This window comes from Ochotona princeps, chromosome 6, assembly GCF_030435755.1.
Source record: "Ochotona princeps isolate mOchPri1 chromosome 6, mOchPri1.hap1, whole genome shotgun sequence".
Classification (NCBI taxonomy): Eukaryota; Metazoa; Chordata; class Mammalia; order Lagomorpha; family Ochotonidae; genus Ochotona; species Ochotona princeps.
In genome coordinates, this window is record NC_080837.1 from 33,071,685 (window position 1) to 33,097,232 (window position 25,548).

General features: G+C 38.4%; 1 long non-coding RNA gene across 1 annotated transcript in view; it reads right to left on the reverse strand.

The window, feature by feature from the left end:
* The window catches only part of LOC131480456 (uncharacterized), a 368,356-nt gene that overhangs the window by 230,335 nt on the left and 112,473 nt on the right, over window positions 1–25,548 (reverse strand). The window contains exon 2 of the long non-coding RNA XR_009245543.1: window positions 4,234–4,325. This is a non-coding gene — a long non-coding RNA (uncharacterized LOC131480456). The remainder of the gene's footprint in view (window positions 1–4,233; window positions 4,326–25,548) is intronic.

Genomic DNA, 25,548 nt, shown 5'->3' on the forward strand with positions numbered 1-25,548 from the left:
ACGAGGTCCTGTTCATTCAAGCGTTAGTGTTGTTGACCTTGAATTCCATGCTAATTATCCATATACATTACAGAGGAATTCCTTATCACCAACACACAAAACAAGGTTATGTATTGATTAATTGACTAGAATAGTGTGATGAGAGGCTCACAGGGACCTAACCCTAAATCTCTTCTAGGAACACTGGAGACATGTTTCTTAATTCAGTATTTGTGATGACTCCATAAAGCAGGGCTAACGATGAGAATCAGCTGTATGCATGTATAGGTAGATATACACATATATACATACACAATCCATTTAAAAACACATGTGTGTGTACATGAATATATGTATTTGTGTGTATAAGAGGGTATTTCAAAATTTTCTGGAAAATTAAAAGATGGCTTCTTTTGGAGCAAGAATTTGAAACTTATGCACAAATCTATGTACATATATAAATAATACAATACACACATACATTATATATGTGTGTGTGTGTTTGATCTCCACAAACATTTGTGGCAAAATGCAATAGAACATTTGAGCTTATCTTAGTGTAAACATACTCATGGTGCAAAATCTTTTGTGAAAAATTTGTAGTATCAAAGAACTATGCATGAATTTCAAACTTTTGCATCAAAACAAACTCAAACTTTAAATTCCACATCGCCATCAACTTTCTGAAGCACTTGTGTGTGTATGTGTGTCCACTACTCAACAGGCTTAATTTTTTCCAGTCCCTGAATCAGATTTCACGTCATCAATTGTATGTATATAAGAGACACAGGCAATCTTTTGGAAAATGTCTCAGGAATTTTGTCATGGTGAATACTGCTCAGTGACATCAATTCTAACTGAAGGCGCTGGAAGCAGCTATTGGAGGAAGAATTAGGAGTTGGAAAACTGGTTCTATTCCACCATTCTGGCAAAAGAATATTTAACCATGCCTGAATAAAAGATTAGACAAGAAAGGGAAATGACTGCCAGAAAAAGTATAATTGATTAATTAAAACCTCTGAGTACAATCAAAACCTTCTAACCCCCAAAGGGAGATATTTTCACAGTTAATAATTTTTATTATTTACTGATGCTCTTAAGAGCCTCATCTTCCCATGTTGGAGATTATTTTAATTGAATTCCCTGAGCTAGACAGCAGAAATCAAGGAGAGTACTGTGAGAATGAGAACAGTGTTTTTCTTGAGTCTAATGAAAAGGAGGCATGGAAAGAACTGAACATGAAATACAGCCAAGAAATATGTAGCTCAGGCTTTGGACACATCAAGTGGAACAGAGAGGCGATTTTGAAAGCTGGGATAATATGGCCTCCCTTCCATTTAAAGGAAGGCGGTGGCCAGCTTTTGATTTCTATGCATTCTGGCCTTCGACCTCTGACGCCATCTCCCAGAAACAAGTGCCTGTCTGTGAAGTGATGTGCAAGTGAGGGCTCAACATGATTATTCCTAGAAGTATGCAGCTGAGTGCAAAGGAACGGGCATATTCTTCAGACTAGTCTCTCACTTCTTTAAAAAAAAAAAGTTTTATTTTTATTTTCATTGGGAGGGCAGATCTACAGAGAGAAGGAAAGACTGAGAGAAAGATCTTCCATCTGTTGATTCACTTGCCATTCCCACAGGAAAACTGCGTCTCACACCAGGGTTATGTTGTGGATTTTAGGTGAGGGCTTTTGGGGTTTTTGTTTTTTTTTTTTTGGTCCTGTTCTTGTTTTCCATGTGAATAATGATTATAAAAAGAGCACTCTAAATTTATCCCACACCACTTTGGAGCATGAGGAGAAACATCTATCTTCTTTACATCTATATTCAGAGATTTGATTTTAATTTCAACTGCCAACAGCACCAGCAAAACCGCAACCCTGCAGTATGACCATTCTCAGCTACATTAACTGTCAAGAACAAAAATGTGCTCTGAGCACACAGACACTGCCGGTCCCATGACAAGCTCTACATACTAACAGGAATGCCCCTGCCTCTGGAGATGTAAGAGGACCCTTGACAAATGATGTGCACCAAGAGACTGACAGCTCATCTTCTGTTGTGTTTGTCTGCTGCTCCGCACTGGCCGGAGAGAAGGGTTGCAAGCAGGGATCACGTACAATGCCTCCCCTTCTTACAACATGCTCTCCATCACTCTTCTGATTGTCCCTTGTGCAGCAACTGACCTTGTCCAATATTTGACGCTCTTTTTAAAGTTAATGATCTTAGACTCTGGAAATAGCTTTCAAATATATGAAAGATTACATGGAAAATAAGAGCCAGCAGCTTGCCATCTCACTTGAGGGTAGAGCTTGAGCTGTGGCCATTCAGTCTGGTAGGGCACAATAGTTGTTTCTTAAATGTGAAGATGAGGATTACTGTGATCATGAAACTACAGTAGACATAGAAAAGACCCGTGGTGCAATCTGGGGAACAGTCAGGGATGCCCAGACCAGGAGCAGCACAATAGATTTCAAAGAGTTAGTTTGATATCAAATCATAGCAAAAAAAATCTTTTTCTGCCAAATTAGCTTACAACTTACTTTAAGGATTTTCATTTGCTAAATTATTAAGGCATGTTTACAAATCATGTAAATTAAAGTACTGATTATACATGAATAGAGGTAGTTTGAAAAATAAATGAAAACTTCATGAATGAGGTAAAGATTCAACTAGACTTTCAAGAACACATAGGAACAGTTAGTAACTTCAAAATACCTAAATATTCTTATACACTTAGGATGCACTAGTACTTCCAGAATCACCAAATGATACATTTAAAAGGCATGACTGATACTGTAAAACATCTGTTCATCATACAAAGAATTCATACCTGATCTTTACACTGGAGCAAAATTGTGACAAAACCAGAGATAGAATTCATTTCTGCTTGGGCTGAATAAATTTCTAAAATTAGTTTATTGCATTCCATATCAATTCCAGGATATATATTGCTTCAGAGTAGAGGGCTTTTTTTTAAAAAAAAAAATACAGAGTTACACAGAGATAAGGACAGGCAGGCAGAGAGAGACCTTACCTCTGTTGGTTCACTCCCCAGGTGAACACAACAGCCAGAGCTGAGCCTTTCTGAAGCCAGGGTGCAAGGACCCAAGGACTCAAGCTATCCTCCACTGATTTCCCAGGCCATTAAGCAGGTAGCTGGATTGGAAGTAGAATAACTGGTACAAATTTGTGTCCATATGGGATGTTAGCACCAAAGGCAGAGGCTTAGTCTATTATGCCATGGCAACAGCCCCTAGCTCAATATGTTTACATGAGAATATATGTCACTTTCTCCACCTTCATAGTCCATTTAGAAAACCAAGACCAATAATACAAAATTACTTAAGAGTAAGCACATGCTTTTTATGAGGATCATATGTATAATAAACAGTAAAGAAATCCCTGCATACACCCAGGCCATCAACCTGAAAGCAGAATAAAACAAGCAATTTTTCCAATGTTAAGAAATGAATTCTTTTTTAAAAAACAATCATTTTTGATGATTTTTCCATACTCAATTAGGGTGTGAAGTGTCACAGGCTAGAGGAAAGTGGGTTAAGAGCATTGTTTCCACATTCTCTTTTAAGAAATGAATTGTTAGGGGCTGGTGTAAGTAGGATAAGTTCCAGCCTTTGGCACTGGCGTCCCAAATGGATGCTGATTCGAGCTCCAGCTGCTCTGCTTCTGGTCCTGCTCCCTGCTTGTGGCCTGGAAGGGCAACACATGATGGCTCTGATCTTTGGGCCCTTGCATTTCTGTGTGAGACACACAGGAAGCCCTGGTCTTCAATCAGCTCGGCTCTGGTCATTTCAGCCATCTGGGGAGTGAACTAGTAGATGGAAGATCTCTCTCTCTCTTTGTAACTCTTTCAGATAAATAAATAAATCTTAAAAGAAATGAATTCCTGCATGCGGTAGATTTTCTAAATGTTTTTTCTTAAGAAGATGACACCGTGGTTTTCAAAACAATACTTACATGCAGTCAAGCTCTTTATACTTTCATAAATTGGTTGTTAGTAAAATATCTATCACTAACCCCCATTTTTAATGTACTTGTCTACTTTATCTCTTAGCCAACTAATGAATTTCAAGTGATTTTTATGCTAACTTTTCAAGTATCAATAAATCTTGGGTTATTTTTTGAAATAGGATTTTCCTTCTCCTTTCCTCACACCAGTGAGAGCAAACAAAAGCAGCCAGTTACGCATGGGGTATTCGTTGAGAGGGAGCATATATATGAGGGTTAAGAACTTTACCTTTGGAGTAATGCAGATTTGACATCGAACACCAGTCTTAAGGCTTGCATGAATACAGGCACGTCAACCCCAGTAGGCCTCAAAATCATGTTCTGCAAAATACAAAAGAAGTATACCTAAATGTAGACAACAACACACACACTGTAACAGAAAAGAACAATGCCTACCACATAGCACACCTTCAAGAAATACCAACTACTGAAGGTCTTGAAGCTGAAGATGAGTTATTTCTATATTGGGCTACTAAACTGGAGTCAGGATGACTGGACAGGTAATTACAGTCAAATGTGAAAAAAGGCCATCAATTGTGTAAGAAGTTGTAAACATACCTAACTGAGCATGCAACTGTCAGGAAACAAAGATGAATAGGAGGTGATCAAGAATTGTTCCAGCTTGAACATTTGCTAATTACTTCAGAAGTATTTGAGGAAACTCTCATCACATTTTTTTCTACTTTCGAAACTACTAATGCTTACCATAAAAATCTAAAGGAGTGAGCAGACACTACCTTTAGCACTATTCAATCAACACACCTGATGAATTTGTTTTTTTCATACAAATCTAATTTCAAAAACTTGTATTTTAAAGCAAACATTAGAGCACATTCCCAGGAATATTTTTTATTCTGCCTTTTCATTTATAATCTCCAAGACTGTTTTTCAAAAACATTATTTATTAAGAGTGATTTTAATATTGCCATTTTTAGAGATTGTCTCTAACAGATTTTTTATCAATAATGTGAAAATGGACATTCTTGAAAATAATTTTTGTAGGTATACCCATGATAATTTCCTCTAGATAAATGATTAGAAATGACTTTACTAAAAATTACACTTATTCCAGCTTTATAGGCATATAGATACACTTCCCTCCAAAAAGTATATGCCAATGTGTACTATCATTACAGTGGAAGAGAGTATTTTTTTCCAACTCATTGCCCTCTTCACCACAAGTGATTTTCATTTTTCATAGCTTTAATAATAATTGCTGACAGTTTTTAAGACTTTCCCTCATGGCTGACCTTGTTCTGCTTAGGGATATTATAATCTTAGATCTCAACAACACTGTGAGGCATATTTTAATGATTCCCATTTTACAGATTAAGAAAATATGTGTCCACCAAATCAAGTTTAATGTCTATGGTCATGCAGTTAAAAGTGAAGTTAGCATTCAAAGCCCCAGGCAGCGTGATTTCAAAGACCACGATTTCAACCAAATACAGTTTTATCTCCCATAATATTTATCAAATATTTTCTCAATTACAGAGACCAAAAATAACCCATGATTTTATTTTACATAATTTCACTAATGAAGTTAGTTATTTTTAAATGTTTGCTTTTCATATTTTGCTCTTTACTATGAATTTTTTATTCATGTTCATTGATGTGTTTATCATTTTCTTATGAGAAATATTCCAAAATTAGATGCTGATTAACTCTCTTTGGGGTAATAATAAATATGGATTTTAAGATGGTAACACAACTTATTCATTTACATGAATCTGGAGCAGTATTGCTAATTGCATTCTCTGGTGAGCTTTGGACTCTCTGCCTGCCAATGTGGATTGCATTTTACAGGTTTTTTTAGATATTCTCTGGTTTGTAACTGATGGATTCCTGGAACGCAAAATGTCACAGGAGCCTTAGTGAGTATAAAATGGTGAATATTTAAATCATTTTAGGGGCATGGTGTGATAGCGTAGTGCTTAAAGTCCTCGCCTTGCATGCTCCAGGATCCCGTATGGGCACCTGTTCTAATCCTGGCGGCACTGCTTCCCATCCAGTTCCCTGTCTGTGGCCTGGGAAAGCAGTCGAGGATGGCCCAGAGCCTTGGGACCCTGCACCCGCGTGGGAGACATGCAGGAAGTTCCTGGCTCCTGGCTTCGGATTGGCTCAGCACCAACCGTTACGGCGGCTTGGGGAGTGAATCATCGGATGCAAGATCTTTCTGTCTCTCCTTCTCTCTGTATATCAGCCTTTCCAATAAAAATGAATAAATCTTAATTTAAAAATAAATAAATCATTTTAATATATATACAAAGTACATCTCCTCACTGTATATCCTTTAGTTCTGCTGATTCGGAATAGATACATCAGTCAAGAAACTTGGAACATTACAGCAAGATGTACTGGCATTATAGCAAGTGCTAGTATTTGGACTATTGATGGACAGTATTTTGGGCAGCCTCTCGACATGCTGCAAACACTAGAGATACCCATAACCACACAGGCAGGCACACTTTCATAAATCCAGCACACTAATATGATAATTGCAGCTGTAGAAATCACCTTGGACTAGAAGACACTGGCCACCCGTTAATGAAGAATGGGAAATGACTGTTGAAGAGCAATGACAAAGCAGAGGGATATAAGATTTCAGTGCAATAAAAACAGAAAAGAAATCATAAGCCAAGGGAAAGATTTGGAAGAATCAGAAATTAGAGTAACTTGTGAGGTCAAAAGAAATGGCATCACTCCTTAGAAGGCTGACTCCATCAGGCCTGATTTGCAGGCTAGGTTTTGGATTAGGAAAATCCGGAACCTAAATAAAGTGCTGCAGTTTGTTTTGAGGCTGATTATGTAAGAAGTTCCATCAGCAACAGAAAAAAGAAAAACTCTGCCATTTTCTCTCCACTAAAAATACATTTTAAAAATACCATTATGCCAGTGGAACAGTGAGGGTCCTGACAGGGACAGATGATGCATTCAAATAAGGCGACTGAACACTAAGCAAACGATTTCTTTAAACAAAAGCATGAACATAGTGCAGGCAACCAGTCCGCTCTGGTGGTACTCCCAGAGCCTAGTGCACTGCTAGCAGATGACAGGATCTGTAATATCAATCCATAGGGCTGGTGGGGATGGGGAGGATTACGTGAATGAGAAGGAGTCCTGGCTAATAGCAGACACTCTAAGTCTATTTACCTCTTCTTCCTCTGATCTCGTTGATGCTTGCTATGGTATACACCCAACAGGAAAACAGAGATCACAGAATTCTCAGTGTACAGCCCAAACAGGTACGCTGCAGAGAAGTGCAGAAAAGAGGGAGGAGTTGCGAAGATGTAATAAGCCACAATGACACCAAACAAGGAGCCTATTACCAACACATTCAGGATTTTTCCGTGAGCCAAAATGAGACTATTGCAGGGGAATACGAGCCATATTTTCTACAACCATTACAGTTGTTTACTTAGGATGGATCCCTGTTATAAAAGACAAATACTCATCTGTGAAAGAGAAGGGAATAGTTGATTCACATGCATATTTCCAATATACATGGGTGGTGCCCAGGGGATGAGTTGTTCTCAAAGAAGAGACTTGGAATTTCAGTGTATAGACTAACTTCAACCAAGGACAGTTTTAGAGAAGTGCCAAGATGAAGGAAAAAGACGTTGCATCTTTGGGGGCACAAGTGATGAGAAGGTAACTATGCAGTCAAGAAAGGCTCCTGAGGAAAGCCTGGGGATGTGGAGGAGTCTGTGACCATCTGCAGGTTCCTGGGGCCTACAATGTCCTCAGAGATCAATCCTGTTCTCTTTGAAAGGACAGAAAGGAGAGATACATTTTGTCTTGTTAGCTTACATCCCACCATTGGCAAATAGATGAAAAGCAGAGTGTTGCCCTGTATCTGCCTCTGACTTGCCCTTGCCTCCACAATTCACATTTTGGGTGACGGCAAGATGTAAATATGAGGAAAACTCTTTAATATCCTGGTTTCACTCACTGCTTTTTGTTTTGGTTTGTTTGCTTTGTTTTCACTCTTGGGATTTCTGAAAGAATTCAAAAACTGGGAATTTTTTAGGAAAAATTAAAAATTAACTTTTGAGAAAAGAGGACAGAACAAGATCAGGAACTCAGATCTGAGACCCAAGTCAAAGTTTATCTTCTAGACGTCTCCTTGCTCATTTACTCAGAGAACTTCCATAGGCAAGGGCAAGGGTGGAAGGCTCAATGTTTACACAGGAGCTCTCTGGGGAAAGAAAACAAAAGTGTATTCTATGATTTCCAAAGAGTGAATTTTCACTTCACAGCTGACTTGCCACTCCTGGTGAAGGGCTGTTGCCCTGAAACTGGAAGAGGTATATGTAACTCTTCTGAAATTGGTAAAAATGAGCTGTAAGTACACCACTGGACAAAGCCCACCACAGAATGACGAGTGCACAGAAGAGCTCTCTTAGAAAAGTACGACAATTCTTCCCTTCAGCAAATTACTGTGGTGGATGGTATCTTAATGAAAACATCCACATCTATCATTCACTCAGGTATAGCCACTTCTCCTACAGTATTAGTAAGCAGCAATGAGAACTCCTATCTTGGACCCAGAGCAGCTCTACTACCAGAGTTTAGTTTAGCCTTGATGGAGCAATCTACAATTTCTTCTGCTAGTTCTCTTCCTGCAATGCATCAACAAAAGCAATTCTTTGAGACTCAATGTCTTGCACAGTTGAGCTCACATGAGCACACAATTGTACACACACACAACCAGAAACAATGTAAAACTAACAGACATAGGTTCTGCACTTTACATCTTCCAATTCCACCTCCAGAATTAACTGGCTCCATGGGTCTATGGCTTACTAATGGGTTTGTTCAATGGGGAGAGTACATGAACAGATAGTCAAAGAGAAAACTGACAGAGTATTTTCCTGAAAATTTTACAGGATTTTCCTCAGGCTGCTTACATTCTTTCTCCAAAGGTGAGGTTCCTATTACAAGTTCCTCTCTGCACAGCTACTCTATATCCATGTTCTAAACCTAGCTCTTTTCCATCTTTTTTGGGATAAAAAACAACTCGGAATCTCCGCTACTTGTTACACAATCCCTTTGATTCAAAGTGCTTTAAACCCTGATCAGAATATCCTTTTAGAATGAGTTGAATTTCACTTTCCAGGTCCCTGACAAATACAAGTGGTAAACAAGATCACTTAGAGTAAGCACAGCAGCACACGGGACAAACTGTCATTCATCAACACTCAGGTACTAATTATAGCTCTTCGGTCATCTAAATCTAACCTTTTTCTAATTGTGAGTTGACAAAAGTTCAGCAACTAAGTCTTGAAAAATAAGAAAGCAATAAGCCTTGATTGGAAGAGACTATGGGAGAAGTCTAACATAAGAACCCAGAATTGCCGCAGGGAGTGGCACAAGTGAATACAAAGAGCTGTATACCAACTGCAGTAAGAAAAAATCAAACTGTAGACCTGTGGGTGACACAGCTTAGAAACCTGCCCCAAGGAGAAGATTCTGATAACCAAAAGTACAATGACCAAGAGTAAAAGAAGAGACAGAGGCAAAATGAATATTACTGAAAACTCCCCTGCAAAGAAGCAAAAGCCTCTGCCAGTCTCAGAGTTAACTGAAGAAGACATCGAGAAAATGGGGGATAAGAATTCAAACACTTGTTATAAAACTTCTTAACAACAACGAGAAGCACATATAGCAGGCATTCAAAAAAGTTAAGGAATATGTCACACAGGAAATGAATCAAGTAAAAGCATATACGCTAGAAATTAATAATACAGTGCAGCAATTTAAAAGTACAGTGGAGAGTCTCCAAAATAGAATGAAGGAGGCAGAGGAAAGAATCTCAAACTCAGAAGATATTTCCTATCACCAGGGGTAAACAAATGAAAAGCTGGAAGCAGAGCTGGGTCAAGCTAAAAAAAAGTATTCAAGAATTGAAAGAACCATTAAAATGCCTAATATAAGAGTTATGGGAGGCCCAGAAGGTTCAGAAAGAGAAGCTGAGTTTGCAAATATATTTAATGAAATAATAAAGGAAAATTTCCCTAATCTAAAGAAAGAATTATGAAACAACATCCAAGAGGGGCACAGAACTCCCAACAGGTTTGACCAAAAGTGATCTTCACCATGACACATGATAATCAAGACACTCTTCAATTAAACATAAGGAAAAGATCCTTAAATGTGCATGTGAAAAGAAAAATCAACTGATATATAAAGGAATGCCAAATAAACTTACAGGAGACCTCTCACAGGAAACTCTACAGGACAGAAGAGAATGAAGCAACACATTCCAGATTCTAAAAGAAAAATACTATTGGCCCAGGATAATGTACCCAGAAAAACTTCCTTTGTCTTTGAAAATGAAATAAAATTCTTCTACAGCAGAGAAAAGTTAAAAGAATATGCCTCTTCCAAACCTGCCCTACAAAGGATACTTCAAGATGTTCTCGACAGAGTAAAGGAAAAGCACCAACCAAAACCAAAGGCAAATGTGAACATCCCAGTAAAATAACAACACAAGACTAATTCAATGAACAACCGTTTGCTAAATGACACGACCAAATTACCACCCATTCATATTAACCCTGAATGTAAACAGCTTAAACTCATTAATCAAACATCATAAATAGACTGGATTAAAAAAAATCTGTTGCCTACAGGAGACATCTCTCACCAACAAAGATCAGAGGAAATTGTATCTCACTGATTTTGATTTTTTGTTAGTTTCATCTCTTCAAAACACTTTCTTGTGATTAAATTCTTCACTAGCTCATAGTTCATACAGTAACATCATTTTCTTCAAGAAGGTTCTTGATTTTTTTCATTTCTTCAGTGACATTAGCCATTCAGTAGCATGTTATTTAATTTCATGGTGGTGTTAATTTCTTTATTTTCTTCCTGTTGTTGATTTTGTTTTGTGGTTTTTCATTTAAGGGGATGTATAGTAACTGTGTAATGGAGACTATCATGTTCCGGTGGGAGGATACAATGCAGTATGCATCTCTACTTACAGACAAAGATGAACTCACAATGAAACTGTTTACTATATGACAATAGGATACTGGACTGTCATTGTCCATGTCCACAATAATGGACATATGACTATATGAAGAACTATACTATAGTAATGATAATGGCAGAGGGGGAATTGAGGAAGGGATAAGGGAAATCCCAGGGGTCTATGGAACTGTATCATATAATAATAATAATAATAATAATGATAATAATAATGATAATAACAATGATTTTAAAAGAAAATAATGCAAATGGTGTATAAATATTTGTAAAGCAGAAACAAGAGAAATGACACATTTTCCAGTTTTTCTAGAAAAACTGTCTGCTAGATATCAATGTTTGAAGCGATCAAAACACATTTCACAAAACATCAGCATAGACACAAAATTATCAATAACATAATTTGAAACATGGATTTATATCCATTATTGTATTTTAAATAAAGAACATTACCATTGCCCAGAGTGCCTAATTCCCTCAGTGGATTTGCTAATGGATACTAGCAGACAGCATAATAGGCAGCTAAGCATTTACAAATGAAACAGTCAGCTTGCAATACACACTTTAATCATTTTTCCAGTCATCCTTGAGGCCACATTATACTCCAGCAAGTATTTACAGAGTTTCAGTAAAATTTAATGATGAATAGAACCTGTAAATTGTTCCAATGCCAATTTCTTGGTTTGGGTAATTGATGTAATACTAGAGTTATATAAAAGTTATCTCTGGAGGAAACAGGGTAAATAAAGGGTATGTACAATGTCTCCAGACTGAAAAATCTCTGCTTGTCTAGCTTTCAAGAAAATCTCTGCTTTTCAAATAATACATAAAGAATTTTCAGATACAAAGAACTTGATCGGGAATAAGCTCTCCACAATGACTTTTTCTTTCATTGTAGTAATAGCTTATGATGGGAAAACCTGTTATATGTAGCCAAAGAATTATTGTTTTAAACAGAATTTATAAAATTACAAGATTATTATTCTCAAAAATTAGAAGGGAACATTTGAAGTCCTTTTATTGTGTTGGCACTCCTATTTGAATGCTCTAATGCCACCATGTCCTAATGTCAAATGACAACTGTCTATTATCTCCTACTATGTGCCTATGTAGTCATCACTGGACTTACATGGTTCAATCTCAAAAGAATGTAGGCCATGGCATGAGCAAACTAATCTCAATGTGAGCACTGAATTTAGAAAAATAAGCTTGTTCAATACAATGAAAATGCTGTTCTTTTGACTTTATTGGTTTTGTAGTTTTCTGTGTATTTAGACGAGATCGGGCGCGTTCAGGGTGGTATGGCTGTAGAGTTTTCTGTGTATTTAATAGGTCAATTTGCTTTGTCTGTATCCTTGCACTGCAGTTGTAATGCATAGAGCTTATACCTAAATTACGTTCATAAATATTTTTATAATAAAAGTCATTTAATTTAATATTTTAAGTATTATATATATAAGTATATATCTTTTTTATTAATTATTTTGCATTATGTGACAGTTTCATAGGCTCTGGGAATCCCCCCACCCCTCCCCATGCCCTTCCCCCCTGGTGGATTCCTCCACCTTGCTGCAGTATCACAGTTCAAATTCAATCAAGGTTCTTTCTTTGCAAACATATACCAGGCATAGAGTCCAGCAACTTATTGTCCAGATGGGTTGAACAGTTTCTTGGAAGTATATATCTTCTAAAGGGGGAACATACAAGGCCTGACACAATGGCTCAATGGCTAAATCTTTACATTGCAAGGGTCAGGATCCCATAAATGTACCATTTCATGCCCCAGCAGCTCCACTTCCCATCCAGTCCCCTATTTACGGCCATGGGACCCTGCAACTGCATGGGAGACCTTGCAGGAATTCCTGGCTCAGCTCTGGCCATTGCAGCCACTTTGGGAAAGAACCAAAGAATAGGAAAGAATTTTTTCTCCTCTGTCTCTCCTCCTCTCTGTAAATCTGATCTGCCTTTCCAATTAAAAAAAAGAATTGAACAATAAAATAAAGGGGAGATAAAATTATTTTATTCAAGTTGTCCAGTTTAGTAAAACAGTCCCTATAAGTTCTCCCAAGTTGTAAATAAGATTCTGTTGAACACACCAACAAATTAAAAAAAAAAAAAATGAGTGGAAGAGAAGAGGCAAATAGGCAATTGGCATGGGGGGGGGGGGAACAAGTCACAGGAACGTAAGGTGTCCCAAAGTACTTAAGAAGGTGAGTGGATACTGATGGGACTGTTTACCAACTGCATCCTTTGTCATGTTCCAGTGTTCCAGGTTTGATAAATATCATTGAGTTCTACCTGTTGCATGGTTTCTTAACTTACTTACAGACCACATAAGGTCTCTAATATATCATCAGATATAATTCCATCACAGATCCAGTGCCTGGGATTTTTCTCAACTGTCTGCACTGAGCAACTCTGAGAAGATATTCTCATTCTGAGGAAATGGAATGGCACTAGAAGATCTTAGCTGCTGCCAGCACTCACAACACGGATCAGGTACAAGTTGCATGTAGGCGACTTCAATCTGTCTCTATACAAATGATTTCAGAAGCAATGAAGATGTGCTATAATTTTAGAAGAGCTCCATATCAGGAGGTCTAATATAGGATCCTTCTCCTATGCTCTCCCTCTCAAAAAAGTGGTACACAAATGTTACTACAGAGATGTTTATACATACTGTAATTTCAGCCAGTAAAACATACTGAGAAATATTGTACTTTTACGATTTACAAAAGTACAAATCCTTTCAATTGGCTGAGGGATGAGAGAAGAACTTAATATTTATCAGAGCTTGGTTATACTTCTTCACTTCTTCTGTGTTTTTGTAATTTTTTTATTCCTCACACATTTTAAGCTGTTTCTCAGCTCACGTTCAAATGGCATTCCAGTATGCTTTGCCGCGTTCCTAGCTGCCTTCCAACGACTGACACCTGTATGGCAGATGGTGCAAATGGCCCACTGTCGGTTTTCTGGATTGATGGAGAAAACTGTCAGAAGCCTGACTGCATAGGCCTGACGCTGCCTGACAGAAAAGCTGCTCAGGGAGGGCGAGAGGGGCTGGAAATAACCTCCGTTACCATGAAGCGCAACTTCTACTGTTCCAAATAATTGTATTATTTGCCTTCATTACACTTACTCATTCTTGCATTTTTGCTCTGAAAATGTATCATGAATAAATTGGATGCCATGGCACCTCAGAGCTCAGATGTAATATGCTTTTGCTCTCTGTCTCTCGGTGTTTGTGTGTATTGTTTGGGACAGATGCAGTTGCCACGTCCTTCTGCTTACCAGGCTAGCCTGATCATGTATTGATGCAGGTTTGTATATGTCTGCTGTTGAACTTGAGCGTTCTGCAGTGCCAAAGACAACTGATCTGGCATCCTACACAATCACAGAGTCAAAGAGACAGAAATTGAGAATTGTTAAATGGGGTACTATTTTTTAAATATGCTTATTTATTTCATTGGAAAGTCAGATGAGGGGAGAAAGAGAGAAGGATCTTCCACCCACTAGTTCATTTCCCAAGTAGTTGTAATGACTGAAGTTTAGCCGATCCAAAGCCAGAAGCCAGGAGCTTCTGTGTTTTGCATGTGGGTGCAGGGTTTTAAGGCTTTGGGCCATCCTCAACTGCTTTCCCAAGCCACAAGCAGGGAGCTGGATAGGATGTGGAGCAGCCAGGATATGAATTGGCACCCATATGGGATCCTGACACATGTAAGGTGAGGACTTTAGCCACTAGGATCCCTCATTGGGTCACAAGGGGGTATTATTTTAAATCCACCTTTTTTTTTTTTTACCAACATAGAGTTTATTTATTGGCTAATTAGAAGATTTTCTACCTGTGAGACCTGTCAAGAAATAGCACTGTGTTTATTCTTTAGTCCAAAGGCACTTACAAAATTGTCTACCAGATGCCAGGCACATTATTACGCAAAGCATTCCCCTCCCAGGGGATTCCCATGCCCTTCTCTTTGACCCTTCCCATCCCAGGACTCGGGGAAAATTCTCATGTTTTTTTTTTCTTGCTCTGAAGCAGGTGTATTGTCTGTGCCAGGCTTTTTTTCCTTCAATGCTTCAGAAGACCAGCATTGAGAATGTCTACAATCCAGTTATTTTAGTTCTCCTTTAATTAGAAGGCCTCTTCCTAAGACCTGCGATGATCCAATTAACAGGGTCATATTGTGAGAACATAAGGTGTTTCTGCTCTATATTTTTGAAGATTTAATATTTATTGGAATGGCAGAATGACAGGAAAGGACACACACACACACAGAAGTTTCCATTCACTGATTTACTCTACATGGCTGCAATGGCTAGGACAGAGAGAGCCAGGTGAAATTCAGGAGTCTAAAATGCCAACCAGGTCTCCCACATGAGTGGCAGGTGCCCAACCACATAGGCCATATTCCCCGCTTTCCTAGTTGCAATAGTAGGGAGCTGGATCGGAAGTGGAAAAGCCAGGAATCAAGCTATTGCTTCAACGTGAGATGTCAGCATCACAAATGATAGTTTGACCTGCTCCACAACACTGGCCTTGTGCTGCGTTTCTTAAAGAGTGCTCACAACTATATAAGTTCAAGGTCTGTATAACTTGTATCTCCCCTCATGGAAACAAAGATTGGGCATGAAAAAGTAAATATTCAGCCCTTCCCCCAGGCTGCTTGTGACTGGAATATTGGAAATAATAGGAGAAAGAAGTAATTGCATATTTTAGTACAATGTCTTTCCTTCAGTCTACTTAAGGCTTATCATACCTTAACAAGAAAAAATAACAAGTTCTAAAAAACTAAAAAAAAATTAGTATTCTTAACTAGACATTATTTTCAGAGGGCATCCCAGTTAGACACAAAGGAATCATATTTCTTATAATTCCTGTTTGCTGTTGTATGTGCAGTGACATTCAGAAACAAAATAAGAAATATAGATGGAGTTCCTGACATCTGGGAGAGAACACCTGAAATTAAGGTCTTTGAACAGTTGCTGCCAAAGAACCTGAGAATCTGTGTGCCCAGTATGCCAACATGCAGAGCCAAATGTCCTCTGAGAAACAGAACCCCATGAAGGCCCTAAGGAGATGCTCTAGTCCCCAAGAATAAGGGATTTCTCCGATGTCCTACAAAGACTCATCATTTATCATGCAACTTCAAAAAGTCTGTGGAAAAACAGACATATGTATTTCCATGCACATAGCACTTAAAGCCTGCATACAAAAGTACTTGAAAAACACACATTTTGAAAATATATATATATATATATATACAAAAACTTCTTTTTGCACCAAAATAAATGTATCTTAATTATGCTTTTGCATAAACTGATTAAAGTACCCATTGTGGTAGTGAAGAGCTGATTTACTCTGTAACTGACATTCAAATGTTTCATCCTGGGGTGGGCATTTGACACCACTTGGGACACTCAGGGTTTGAATCCCAGCTCTGCCCCTGCTCCACCTTTCTCTTCGTGTGCACCCTGGAAGGTAGCACTTGTACTCGGCTCCCTGACATTCACATGATTGGAAATGTATTCTGGTGTCTTGCCCAGGTCCAGCTGCTGCATGCATTTGGGAAATGAACCAGGGTAGAGAAGGTGGCCCCTCTTCATCCCTCTCCCCTCCACCTTCAGCCTCCACCTTCTCTCCTTTACTTCCTCCCTTTCTCTTTCCTCTTCTCTCTTTCCTTCCCTTTTCTTCATCTCATCTTTCAAATTGTGAAAAATCTTGTAACTTCCACTAATTATCTTGATGATACAAATGGGTAATTTCTTCAAGTCTCAGTTTCTTCATTTCTGAGATAGAAGGTAATGAAAGTCTGGGTGTGGTACATGGCAACCCCTGAACAATATTGCTGTGGATTTATTATGTGACTCACAGAGGTCACTAATGATGCCTGCCCTCATACCAAACAGTAAAAGGAGAAGATTGAGGGGTTCTGTAATTCTAGGAAAGCTGTCAGATCTCAATTTTTAAAATGGTTACTAATCAGATTGCATATGATGCCAGTCCAAAAAAAAAACCCAAATTATTAATAAGATTCTCTGAAACACGAGTTTATCTCCATCATTATACATGAACAACCTTGCACCAAGAGCATACTTTTATTTAGTTAATTAATTGAGTGGTAGCATGAAGCCCTTATGATAGACATCAAAACGTTTAAAAACTAAGCTGTCAGAAAACAGCGTACAACTCAAGTATGTTTTCAGTAATATTTGAGGTCTGTTTCACTCGTCAGATTTTTGCAAAATTTCACTCAGTTGTGATGTTTCTAGAATATAGACACAGAAATGTCAATTTTCTGGTTTTGAGATTTGGTATTGTACTAGAGTTTTACATAAAGCTTTTTATTTGAGGGAAACAAGGAGCTTTTCTCTTGATGAACTAGTTTTGCAAATTCCTATTCATCTATAATTCTTTTAAAACAAACAAGATGTAAAATCTCTGGTTATGTTTCATACCTTTAGGATTCTCATCACATTTAATAATATTTCAACTGAACATATAATTCTTTTTTCTTTTTTATTATTATTATTAAATTTTATGGTACAATTGCATAGGGCCTGGGATTTCCCTATCCTCTTCCCAAATCCCCACCACTCCCCGAATGATTTTCCCCATATTATTACAACAGCATAGTCCTTCATAGGCAGTCATATGTCCATTAATCTGTTATTTAAGTGTTCTACACTTACATTGCTGCTACAGACAATGCCAGACAGCCCAGGATCCTGTTGTCAATATACAGGAAACATTCTCATCTGGAGTCCATTGCTGATTTGGAAGTAGCGATGTATATTGCATTGTATCCTCACATCTGGATATGATGGTCTCCATTATGCCATCACTATGGTACATCTACTCCATGGAATTCTACTCAGGCATTAAAATGAATAAAATTATACCATTTGCAACTAGCGACAATAATGTTCAGTCAAATAAGTCAATCCTCAAAGGACAAATACCGTATGTTCTAAGATAGCCTTCATGCAAATTGTGATCAACAACCCTTACCACACTGTTTTTGCTGCAACCCATGGGTTTTTATATGTTTGTTTTTATTTTCATTTCTTTCAAATAGTTTCTTTTATCAAATCTTCACACTCATGGATCACACAATAGCATTATTTTACACAAGAAACTCTGTGTTTTCCATTTCTTCATCGATACGTTGGCTATTCAGTAGCACATTCTTTAACTCCACGGTGCTGTAAATGTTTTTCTTTTAACTTCATTCCTGTTGTTGAATTTGTTTCATGGCTTCTCATTTGAGACAAAGTATAGTGACGGCATAATAAAGACTAGAATTCTATGTTCAGATCTGGATATGATAATCAAGTTAGGAAGGCCAGGATTGTGCAGTGCTGAGATTGGAATCTCATACGCAGTTCTACTGCAGGTTCCCAGCCTACTACTAATGTACCTGGGAAAGAAATGGAAGGTGGCCCAGGGACTTAGGTCCTTGCATGGAGTTCCAGGCTCCTGGCTTAGGGCTGGTCCAGCCTCTGGAGTGGAAGCCGTTTGTGGACAGAACAAGCGGATGGGAGATAGAGCTTTCTATTGTCTCTGTCTCTTCCCCTCATGTTCTGTCAATCAGCCTTTCCAATACTCAATCCTTTTTTTAAAAAAGTCACTTTTTAATCCAACAGTACTTACAAAAAAAAAATGAGTCTCCTGTCCACAAAACAAGGCAGCTGGGCATTGACATGTAAGTGAGACTTGTTTGACCATAGCCAGGCCACAACTGAGCCATTCAAACCAAGTTTCAGAATAACTTATAAACTGACGCTCAGCATTGTTTGTCTTCAGATATCACATATTCAGGAAAGCAGCTATTCAACAGGCCAGTGTCTGAGGTTTCTGGTTTGTTTTGACACTGGGATAAAATGTTTAGTCACCTCATTTCTTCTCTTCCTCTTGATTGGACCCCTGGTCACACACAAAAGTGGGGAATAACGACCTGTTTTGATCGTTTGTGTATACTGGAACATATTGTTGCAGAAAAGAGAAGAAATGAAGGAGATCTGATTCATTGCAAGGGTAAAGCCTCCGGCTCCCAGGGGCTGAGCAGCAAAGTCTCTGCCAGGCAAGCCGCTCAGCACACAGCAGCATTTGCTGTGTCTTCTTCCATCAGTGAGGTTACAGGCGTAGATGTATTTGAGCTGTGGGGTGGGCATCAACTTCAGCAACTCTCCTGTTTTTGACAATCACTGCAAATCAAGGCATTGTAACCTGACAGCAAGAATTAGCCTGTGGGATATTAGTTCTGCATCACGCTCTCTGCTCTGTTTCCTCACAAAGCTCACACAACGTGTTCCACACGGCATCCTCCTGTGTGGCTTCTTTTTCTGCTGTATCTATAACTGGTTGACATAGCTCATGCCTTTCAATTTGTACTTGCTCCTTGCTTTATAATAAAGATTGCTGCTTTCTGCTTGGTTAGGCTCCTGATCTTGTGTTATTCCCACAGGCTCTTGGCACCCCTTGGTTAAAGCCTATGTTTCTTGGATTCTTCCTAGTTATTTCTGTTCTAAATGCACAACCAGGTGGATACTCACATCATTCATACACAGATGGCTGAAGAAAAGCACACTGGGAAGACAGGGTCACTTTGCTGGAATTCACTAACCATTCTCCTCTCCCTAGATAATTCACCTACATGACAGCATTAGATGCCAGGAACTGCTTCACAACATAAGCCTGCCTTTAGGCATGCCAAACTATATCCTCACAGACATATTCTCATTTCTGTATTTCTCAAATACATCTCTATCCTAATGCACCAATAAGGCGAAAATGTACACCAATCCTGTCCAGGATTGTAACAGATGATTATGAATACATATGCTATCAAGGCCTTATTAGTTACGGCCCACGGTCTCATACTTTGCTTTTCCAGGCAGCTTATTTCATGTTGTCTCTGAGGCTGGTGAAATAGACCATTTCAGTCACTAAGATGCTTTCTGGTTTCCTTCCATCTTTGCGTGTCCCCATGCACAAACACCCCTGTAACAGTACAGCTGGATTATCAGCAAGACAGGACACAACCAAATTCTTCCTGTCTCAATTCTGCATTGCTGGGGGTTAGCAAGAAGGGAAGAACCACACATGCTGACCTAGCCTCAGGTGAGCCTGACTTTGACTTGCAAGTCATTGTAGCGAAAGAAGTTTAATAGAGGTGAGAGGGCACACAGGCTGTGACAGAACAGTCTCATTCGTAGTTCAGCAGCCACTTGAGAGCTGCAGTGTCTCCAAAGGAGGGATGGGGCTGCAGGGACCGTGTCTACACAGACTAGCGCATCTGAAAATGTATGTTCTTTATACATCAATATCTATTATACCTATGGACTCCAATTCCACATAAAAAATCACATGATAAATTGTTTCAGTACATTTAATGGAATATTTTCAAACATTTGAATCTTGCCATTCTGCACCAAATTCAAAGGACAAAGGATGACTGTAGAGCTGAATAGTGACCACAGATTCAGTGTGCAGATATTTCCAGATACATCTCTGCCTGTAGTTTTCCAGGATTTTGGAAAATCTATTTTCTCTAAGACAGAAAAACTCTCCATATGTAGATGTTGCCTATTTGATTTTGTTCTGAAATAACATTACGCCAAGTGCTCAGAATTATTCATTCAACCTTTCATTTATTTTTACAAAGCTAAAATAAAACTATATCCCTTCAGTCTGTATATTTGTCAGTGTTAAGAAACTCATTAAAATAGAATATTTAGAAGAATCAAGGTGAATGTATGACTACTGCTTCAGAAATAAGATAGAATGGGTCATGCATTCTACAGAAAAAATATAAATTTGAACTCCAGACCCAGCAGGACAAAATGTTGCAGTCCCATTACCTTTCCTACAGATATTCCTGGTTATTTTTAAAGGCTTTGTTTTACCAATTTATTTGCAAGGCAAAGTGATAAGGGAAGACACAGATTTTGTATCCTCTGGCTCAGTCCCCAAATGGCCTCAACAGGTGGGTCTGGGCCAGGTTGAAATCAGGAGTTTGGAATGTTATTGAGGTTTCCCATACTGGTGGCAAGGACTTAAGCACTTGGGCCATCCTCTGCTGCCTTCCAAAGTGCATTAGCAGGAGGCTAGACTAGAAGTAGAACAGCTAGGACTGGAACCAATGATCTGATATGGGATGCCACAGATGTTGGCTTAACCCTCGGTCCTAATATTAGGTCCTTATTTTTACTTTTTATGCCCTTCCTCCTCTTCTTGCTCTCATATAACAAAGATTATTTGAGCAAACCTTCTGGTATACGCCTATAGAATTTTACTAGCTTGCTATCCTTTTCCAGGTACATTCTCTGCTTTCTTGAGAGAGGCATAGCATAACAAATGGAGGGTAGCTTTGTGAGTGTCCTTGTTTCCTTGTCCTAAGAGAAGTACCTCAGACTTCAGAAAAGCAATCTTCCCATGGGACAGTGACCCATGAAGCAATTCTCTCCTCTCCACCCCAGCCTTCTTAACAATTAGGGATAGCTGCAGGATCCAGTCCCACCCATTGGCATGCGTGTTGGAGCAGCAGGGGGCGGGTGAAGTTTGGCTTATGTTTTCCTAATGAAATGTTAAAATTGATTCATTCCCTTTCCCTTATTTCTGCATGAAGGTGGACATCAAGCTATCCTGTAGTCCTGGCAGAAAACACTGCTGACCAGATAAGTCTCGGATGTCTGGTCGGATGTCATCAGCCACTGAAATTGTGGCCACAGCATCCCTCAAGACATTTTGCTAATAGAGAGTGCTTCACTCGCTAATGTCAACAGTCCAGGCAATCCAACAATTTACACACATTTGTAGATGCCTACATCGGATACAAAGAAACTTGACCAACTCAAGAGTCTCTTCAGAAACATGTAATTGAAAGAAATCAAAGACTGGTTTAGTTGTCTAGAATTTTCTATCTCAAAAATAAACTTGTGTTATAATGGCTCTTTAACGAAATTATTGCCCAAATTGGTATTTGAATATTGTACTCTTTTCTAATAAGAACCTGAATATCCCACAATTTTCTGATATTTGAGAGAGCAAAGCCTGGTTTTCTAAGAATTTGTGTTTTAATTCACTCAATGAGGAAAGAGAAAGTGCCATTACCAGGGACTCCACTCTCTTACTGCTTGTCTCTTTAATATCACATGGAAGAAGCTGAGACATATTCTTTCATGTTTGTTGTAATGTGCTTCTTGCATTATCATTCCTATTCTTGTAAAACCATTCACAAAACATTGTAACTTAAAGATGACTGTGGCAAACAAGCGAACATGCACTGCCTACCACCATGTCTCTGTAGCATTTACAAAAGGACAGAATGGGGACAGAGGAAAAATTTGTAAATAATATTAAGAACAGGAGATAAACGGTACCTACAGGGAATTGTGAAAGCAAGAAGAATCTTTGTAAAACATGAAATTATAAAGAAGACTGAGAAAAAAAAGAAATGAGTGATCCAGTGTTCTTCTGCATTTGAGGTGGGTAAGTTTTTAGAAAGTTTATGATGAAGGACAATTAAATAGCAGGCAAGGGTGTTGAGAAACAGTGTTAAACTGTTCGGAATATCATTTAGATTTAGGAGTTCAAGAACATAGTTTAGTTATTTCTAGATTGCTTACCCTAATAAAATGCTGCCTGAAATTTTATTACATGAGCTCATAATGATGAATTCACATCTAAAATTCTGATGCACAAATATATACATACATACACAAAATGGTCATCAGTGGAATAAAGCATAGACGCAAGTAAAAAAACATCTCCAAATAATTCACACAAGACATGCAGAAATGAACCATTAATAGAAATATCAACAAGCACTAGACTCCTAGAATGTCACAGTGGAAGGCATGATATAGGTTAACATGTGCATTGTACCGATAAAAAGCTGAGGTCAAAACAGGTTAATGGATTTGTCCAAAATTATTCTTAAGGTTTGCCCCTACTTCCATGGTATAGCCCTGTTGATTTGCTGCCTGTAATTTCCCAGATTGGTTAACCATTCAGGACTCCACTAGCATTTTATATACTTTAAACCAGCGGGGGCTTTAAGAAATTGTGAGTGACAGTTACTTCAAAAAGAAGGGAGAAAGTAAATTACAAGGAAAACACAGTTGAACGTGGGTAATGACACCTGCCAACAGAAACACAACAAGTACTCATCTGCCATGACACCAGGAAATGAAACTCAACTGAAAGACACAAGTGTTTTCGTGGCGCTGTCACCCAACTTGGCTTTCTCGGGCACCTGAAGTAGCGATGGCACAGTCTGTGAATGCAAAAATGATACTCAGGAGCAGGATGGGCCTCCACAGCAAACTCTCAACCTTGTACCTTTTCTCCATCTCTAGATAGAGTAAAATACTGGGATGGAACATGGTGGAAATACAACATTCGCCTGCAAGTAAGAAGAGCCCCTTTGGTCCTTGCGATCTGCATTTAAAGCACCAATTTCCATGTGAATAAATCTTCAAATAAAAGTCAATTTAAGAAGCACTGAAGACTCACAAGCACTAAAACCATCATTGCATGTGATGCTGAACAAGATGAATCAGACAGAGCCTTCTCTCAAAATGATCTGGTTAAGAAGCTATGAATATTAAAGAGTAAGACCTCCACCACGGATGACATTGTGGGAGGAGAGGCCACACTTCCATAGTTGAGGGAAGGATTATTTCCAAACACGTGAGTGCAAGGCCTTCCAATGGAAACCCAGAAGCATCCCCTTTTCATGATTTACAACCCACAGATTCTTGAAATATTACATACAGTTTTCAAAAGAACTCCCGGGTTTTATTATTTTCCAATTTAGCCAACATTTACCAATCACAGAAATGTCAGTCACTGTGTTCAATTCTGAAAATTCAATTACTGCTCAAACAAAAATCTATGTAGACAGCAGCAAACTTGGACTTATGTTCTCCGTATTATAGTGAACCTGACAAAAGGAAAGCTTTCCAAAACAAAATAGCTGGGAACACGAAACTCCTAGCAACACCCATTAAAATGTGCACCTGAGCTCATAAGGAACAAACAGAAAAAAGGAACTAGAACATGAGACAAGCAACCTTTAAGTTACACTGAAATTATCTCATGATTTTCTATTAAGATATGACCTAGACTGCCAGTGTCCATTCAAATGCATGAGTTCGTTGGTATTTCTCAGCCTCCCTTAAAGTTAGGTTTACTACGTTTCTGAGTTACGGACAATGGTCTGGGGCTGCGAGTGATTACCTCAAGAAATACAGTACACATTTCTCTACAAACTTTCCACTGTCCATATACCTGGAAGCAAAAGAGAATTGGAAAATCGAGGAACACAACTGGAATAGTAGCCAAGAAAGTTTTCCAGTGATTCCATATCATCTTTGAATGATAACGTGTATTTCTGATAAATGTCTATTTTATATTGTCCTCTGAAAACAGTATCAAGGTAACCAAAATGCTTTTAATCAACAGCAAATAAAAATAAGGAAAAACAGGTACATGCCTAATAACCTTCTACATCTCAATAAAAATGAGTAAGCAACATATCTACTCCCTGCCCCATTGAGGAAGGCTTCAACATTCAGAATCCTTCAGAAATAACTCAGGATAAACCTTCTTACAAGCTATCAAGAGGTCTTCAATCAGTCCATAGAAAAGCATAATATGCAAAAAGTATGGGGCCCAGTGCGGTAACCTAGCAGTTAAAGTTCTAGCCTTGAATGTGTTGGAATCTCATATGGGTGTCAGTTCCAATCCTGACGGCCCTGCTTCCCATTCAGCTCCCTATGACCTGGGAAAAGTGTGACCTGGGAAAGCAGTCGAGGACAGCCCAAAGCCTTGGGACACTGCACCAGCATGGGAGACCTGGAAGAAGCTTCTGGCTCCTGGCTTTGGATCAGCTCAGCTCCAGCCACTGTGGCCATTTGGGGAGTGAATCAGTGGACAGATCTTCCTTTCTGTCTCTCTTCCTCTCTGTATAAATGACTTTCCAATAAAAATAAATGTATCTTAAAAAAAACTTTGCAAGTATTTCAATTTTTTCTGAACTAAATAAACCTATTCTTCTCTACTCAATGTTTCCATGCTAAATAATCTCAATGAATTTCTAAGCTCATTATTTTCACTCTATCACCAGCAGTTAAGGTATTTCTAGCTTTATGATGTTTGGTGGCTATCATTTTCAGTTTTTATGCACATATTCTTAGATTCATTGACTAGTTTTGGAATTTAGTTCTAGCTTTTACTATTTAAAATAGAACGAAACAAATCAATCTGTATTAATGTTCTTGTATGTAGAAATATTCTGATATTTTACTATAGTGCACATACTTGGCAACCTCATTTGTCTAAAATATATGTAGAACAATTAAAAAAATGCTATCAAATTCATAACACAAAATAATATTCATAGTAACTCAATGTGTCATCCAGAACTCATGGACATTTTTGGAGTACTCTTAGCAAATATTGTGATTTTGACTATGTACTTCATAGTCTGAAAACACAGAATTAGGAAACAGAGGAAAAGGATATTAAAATTGAACTGAAAACAAAGAT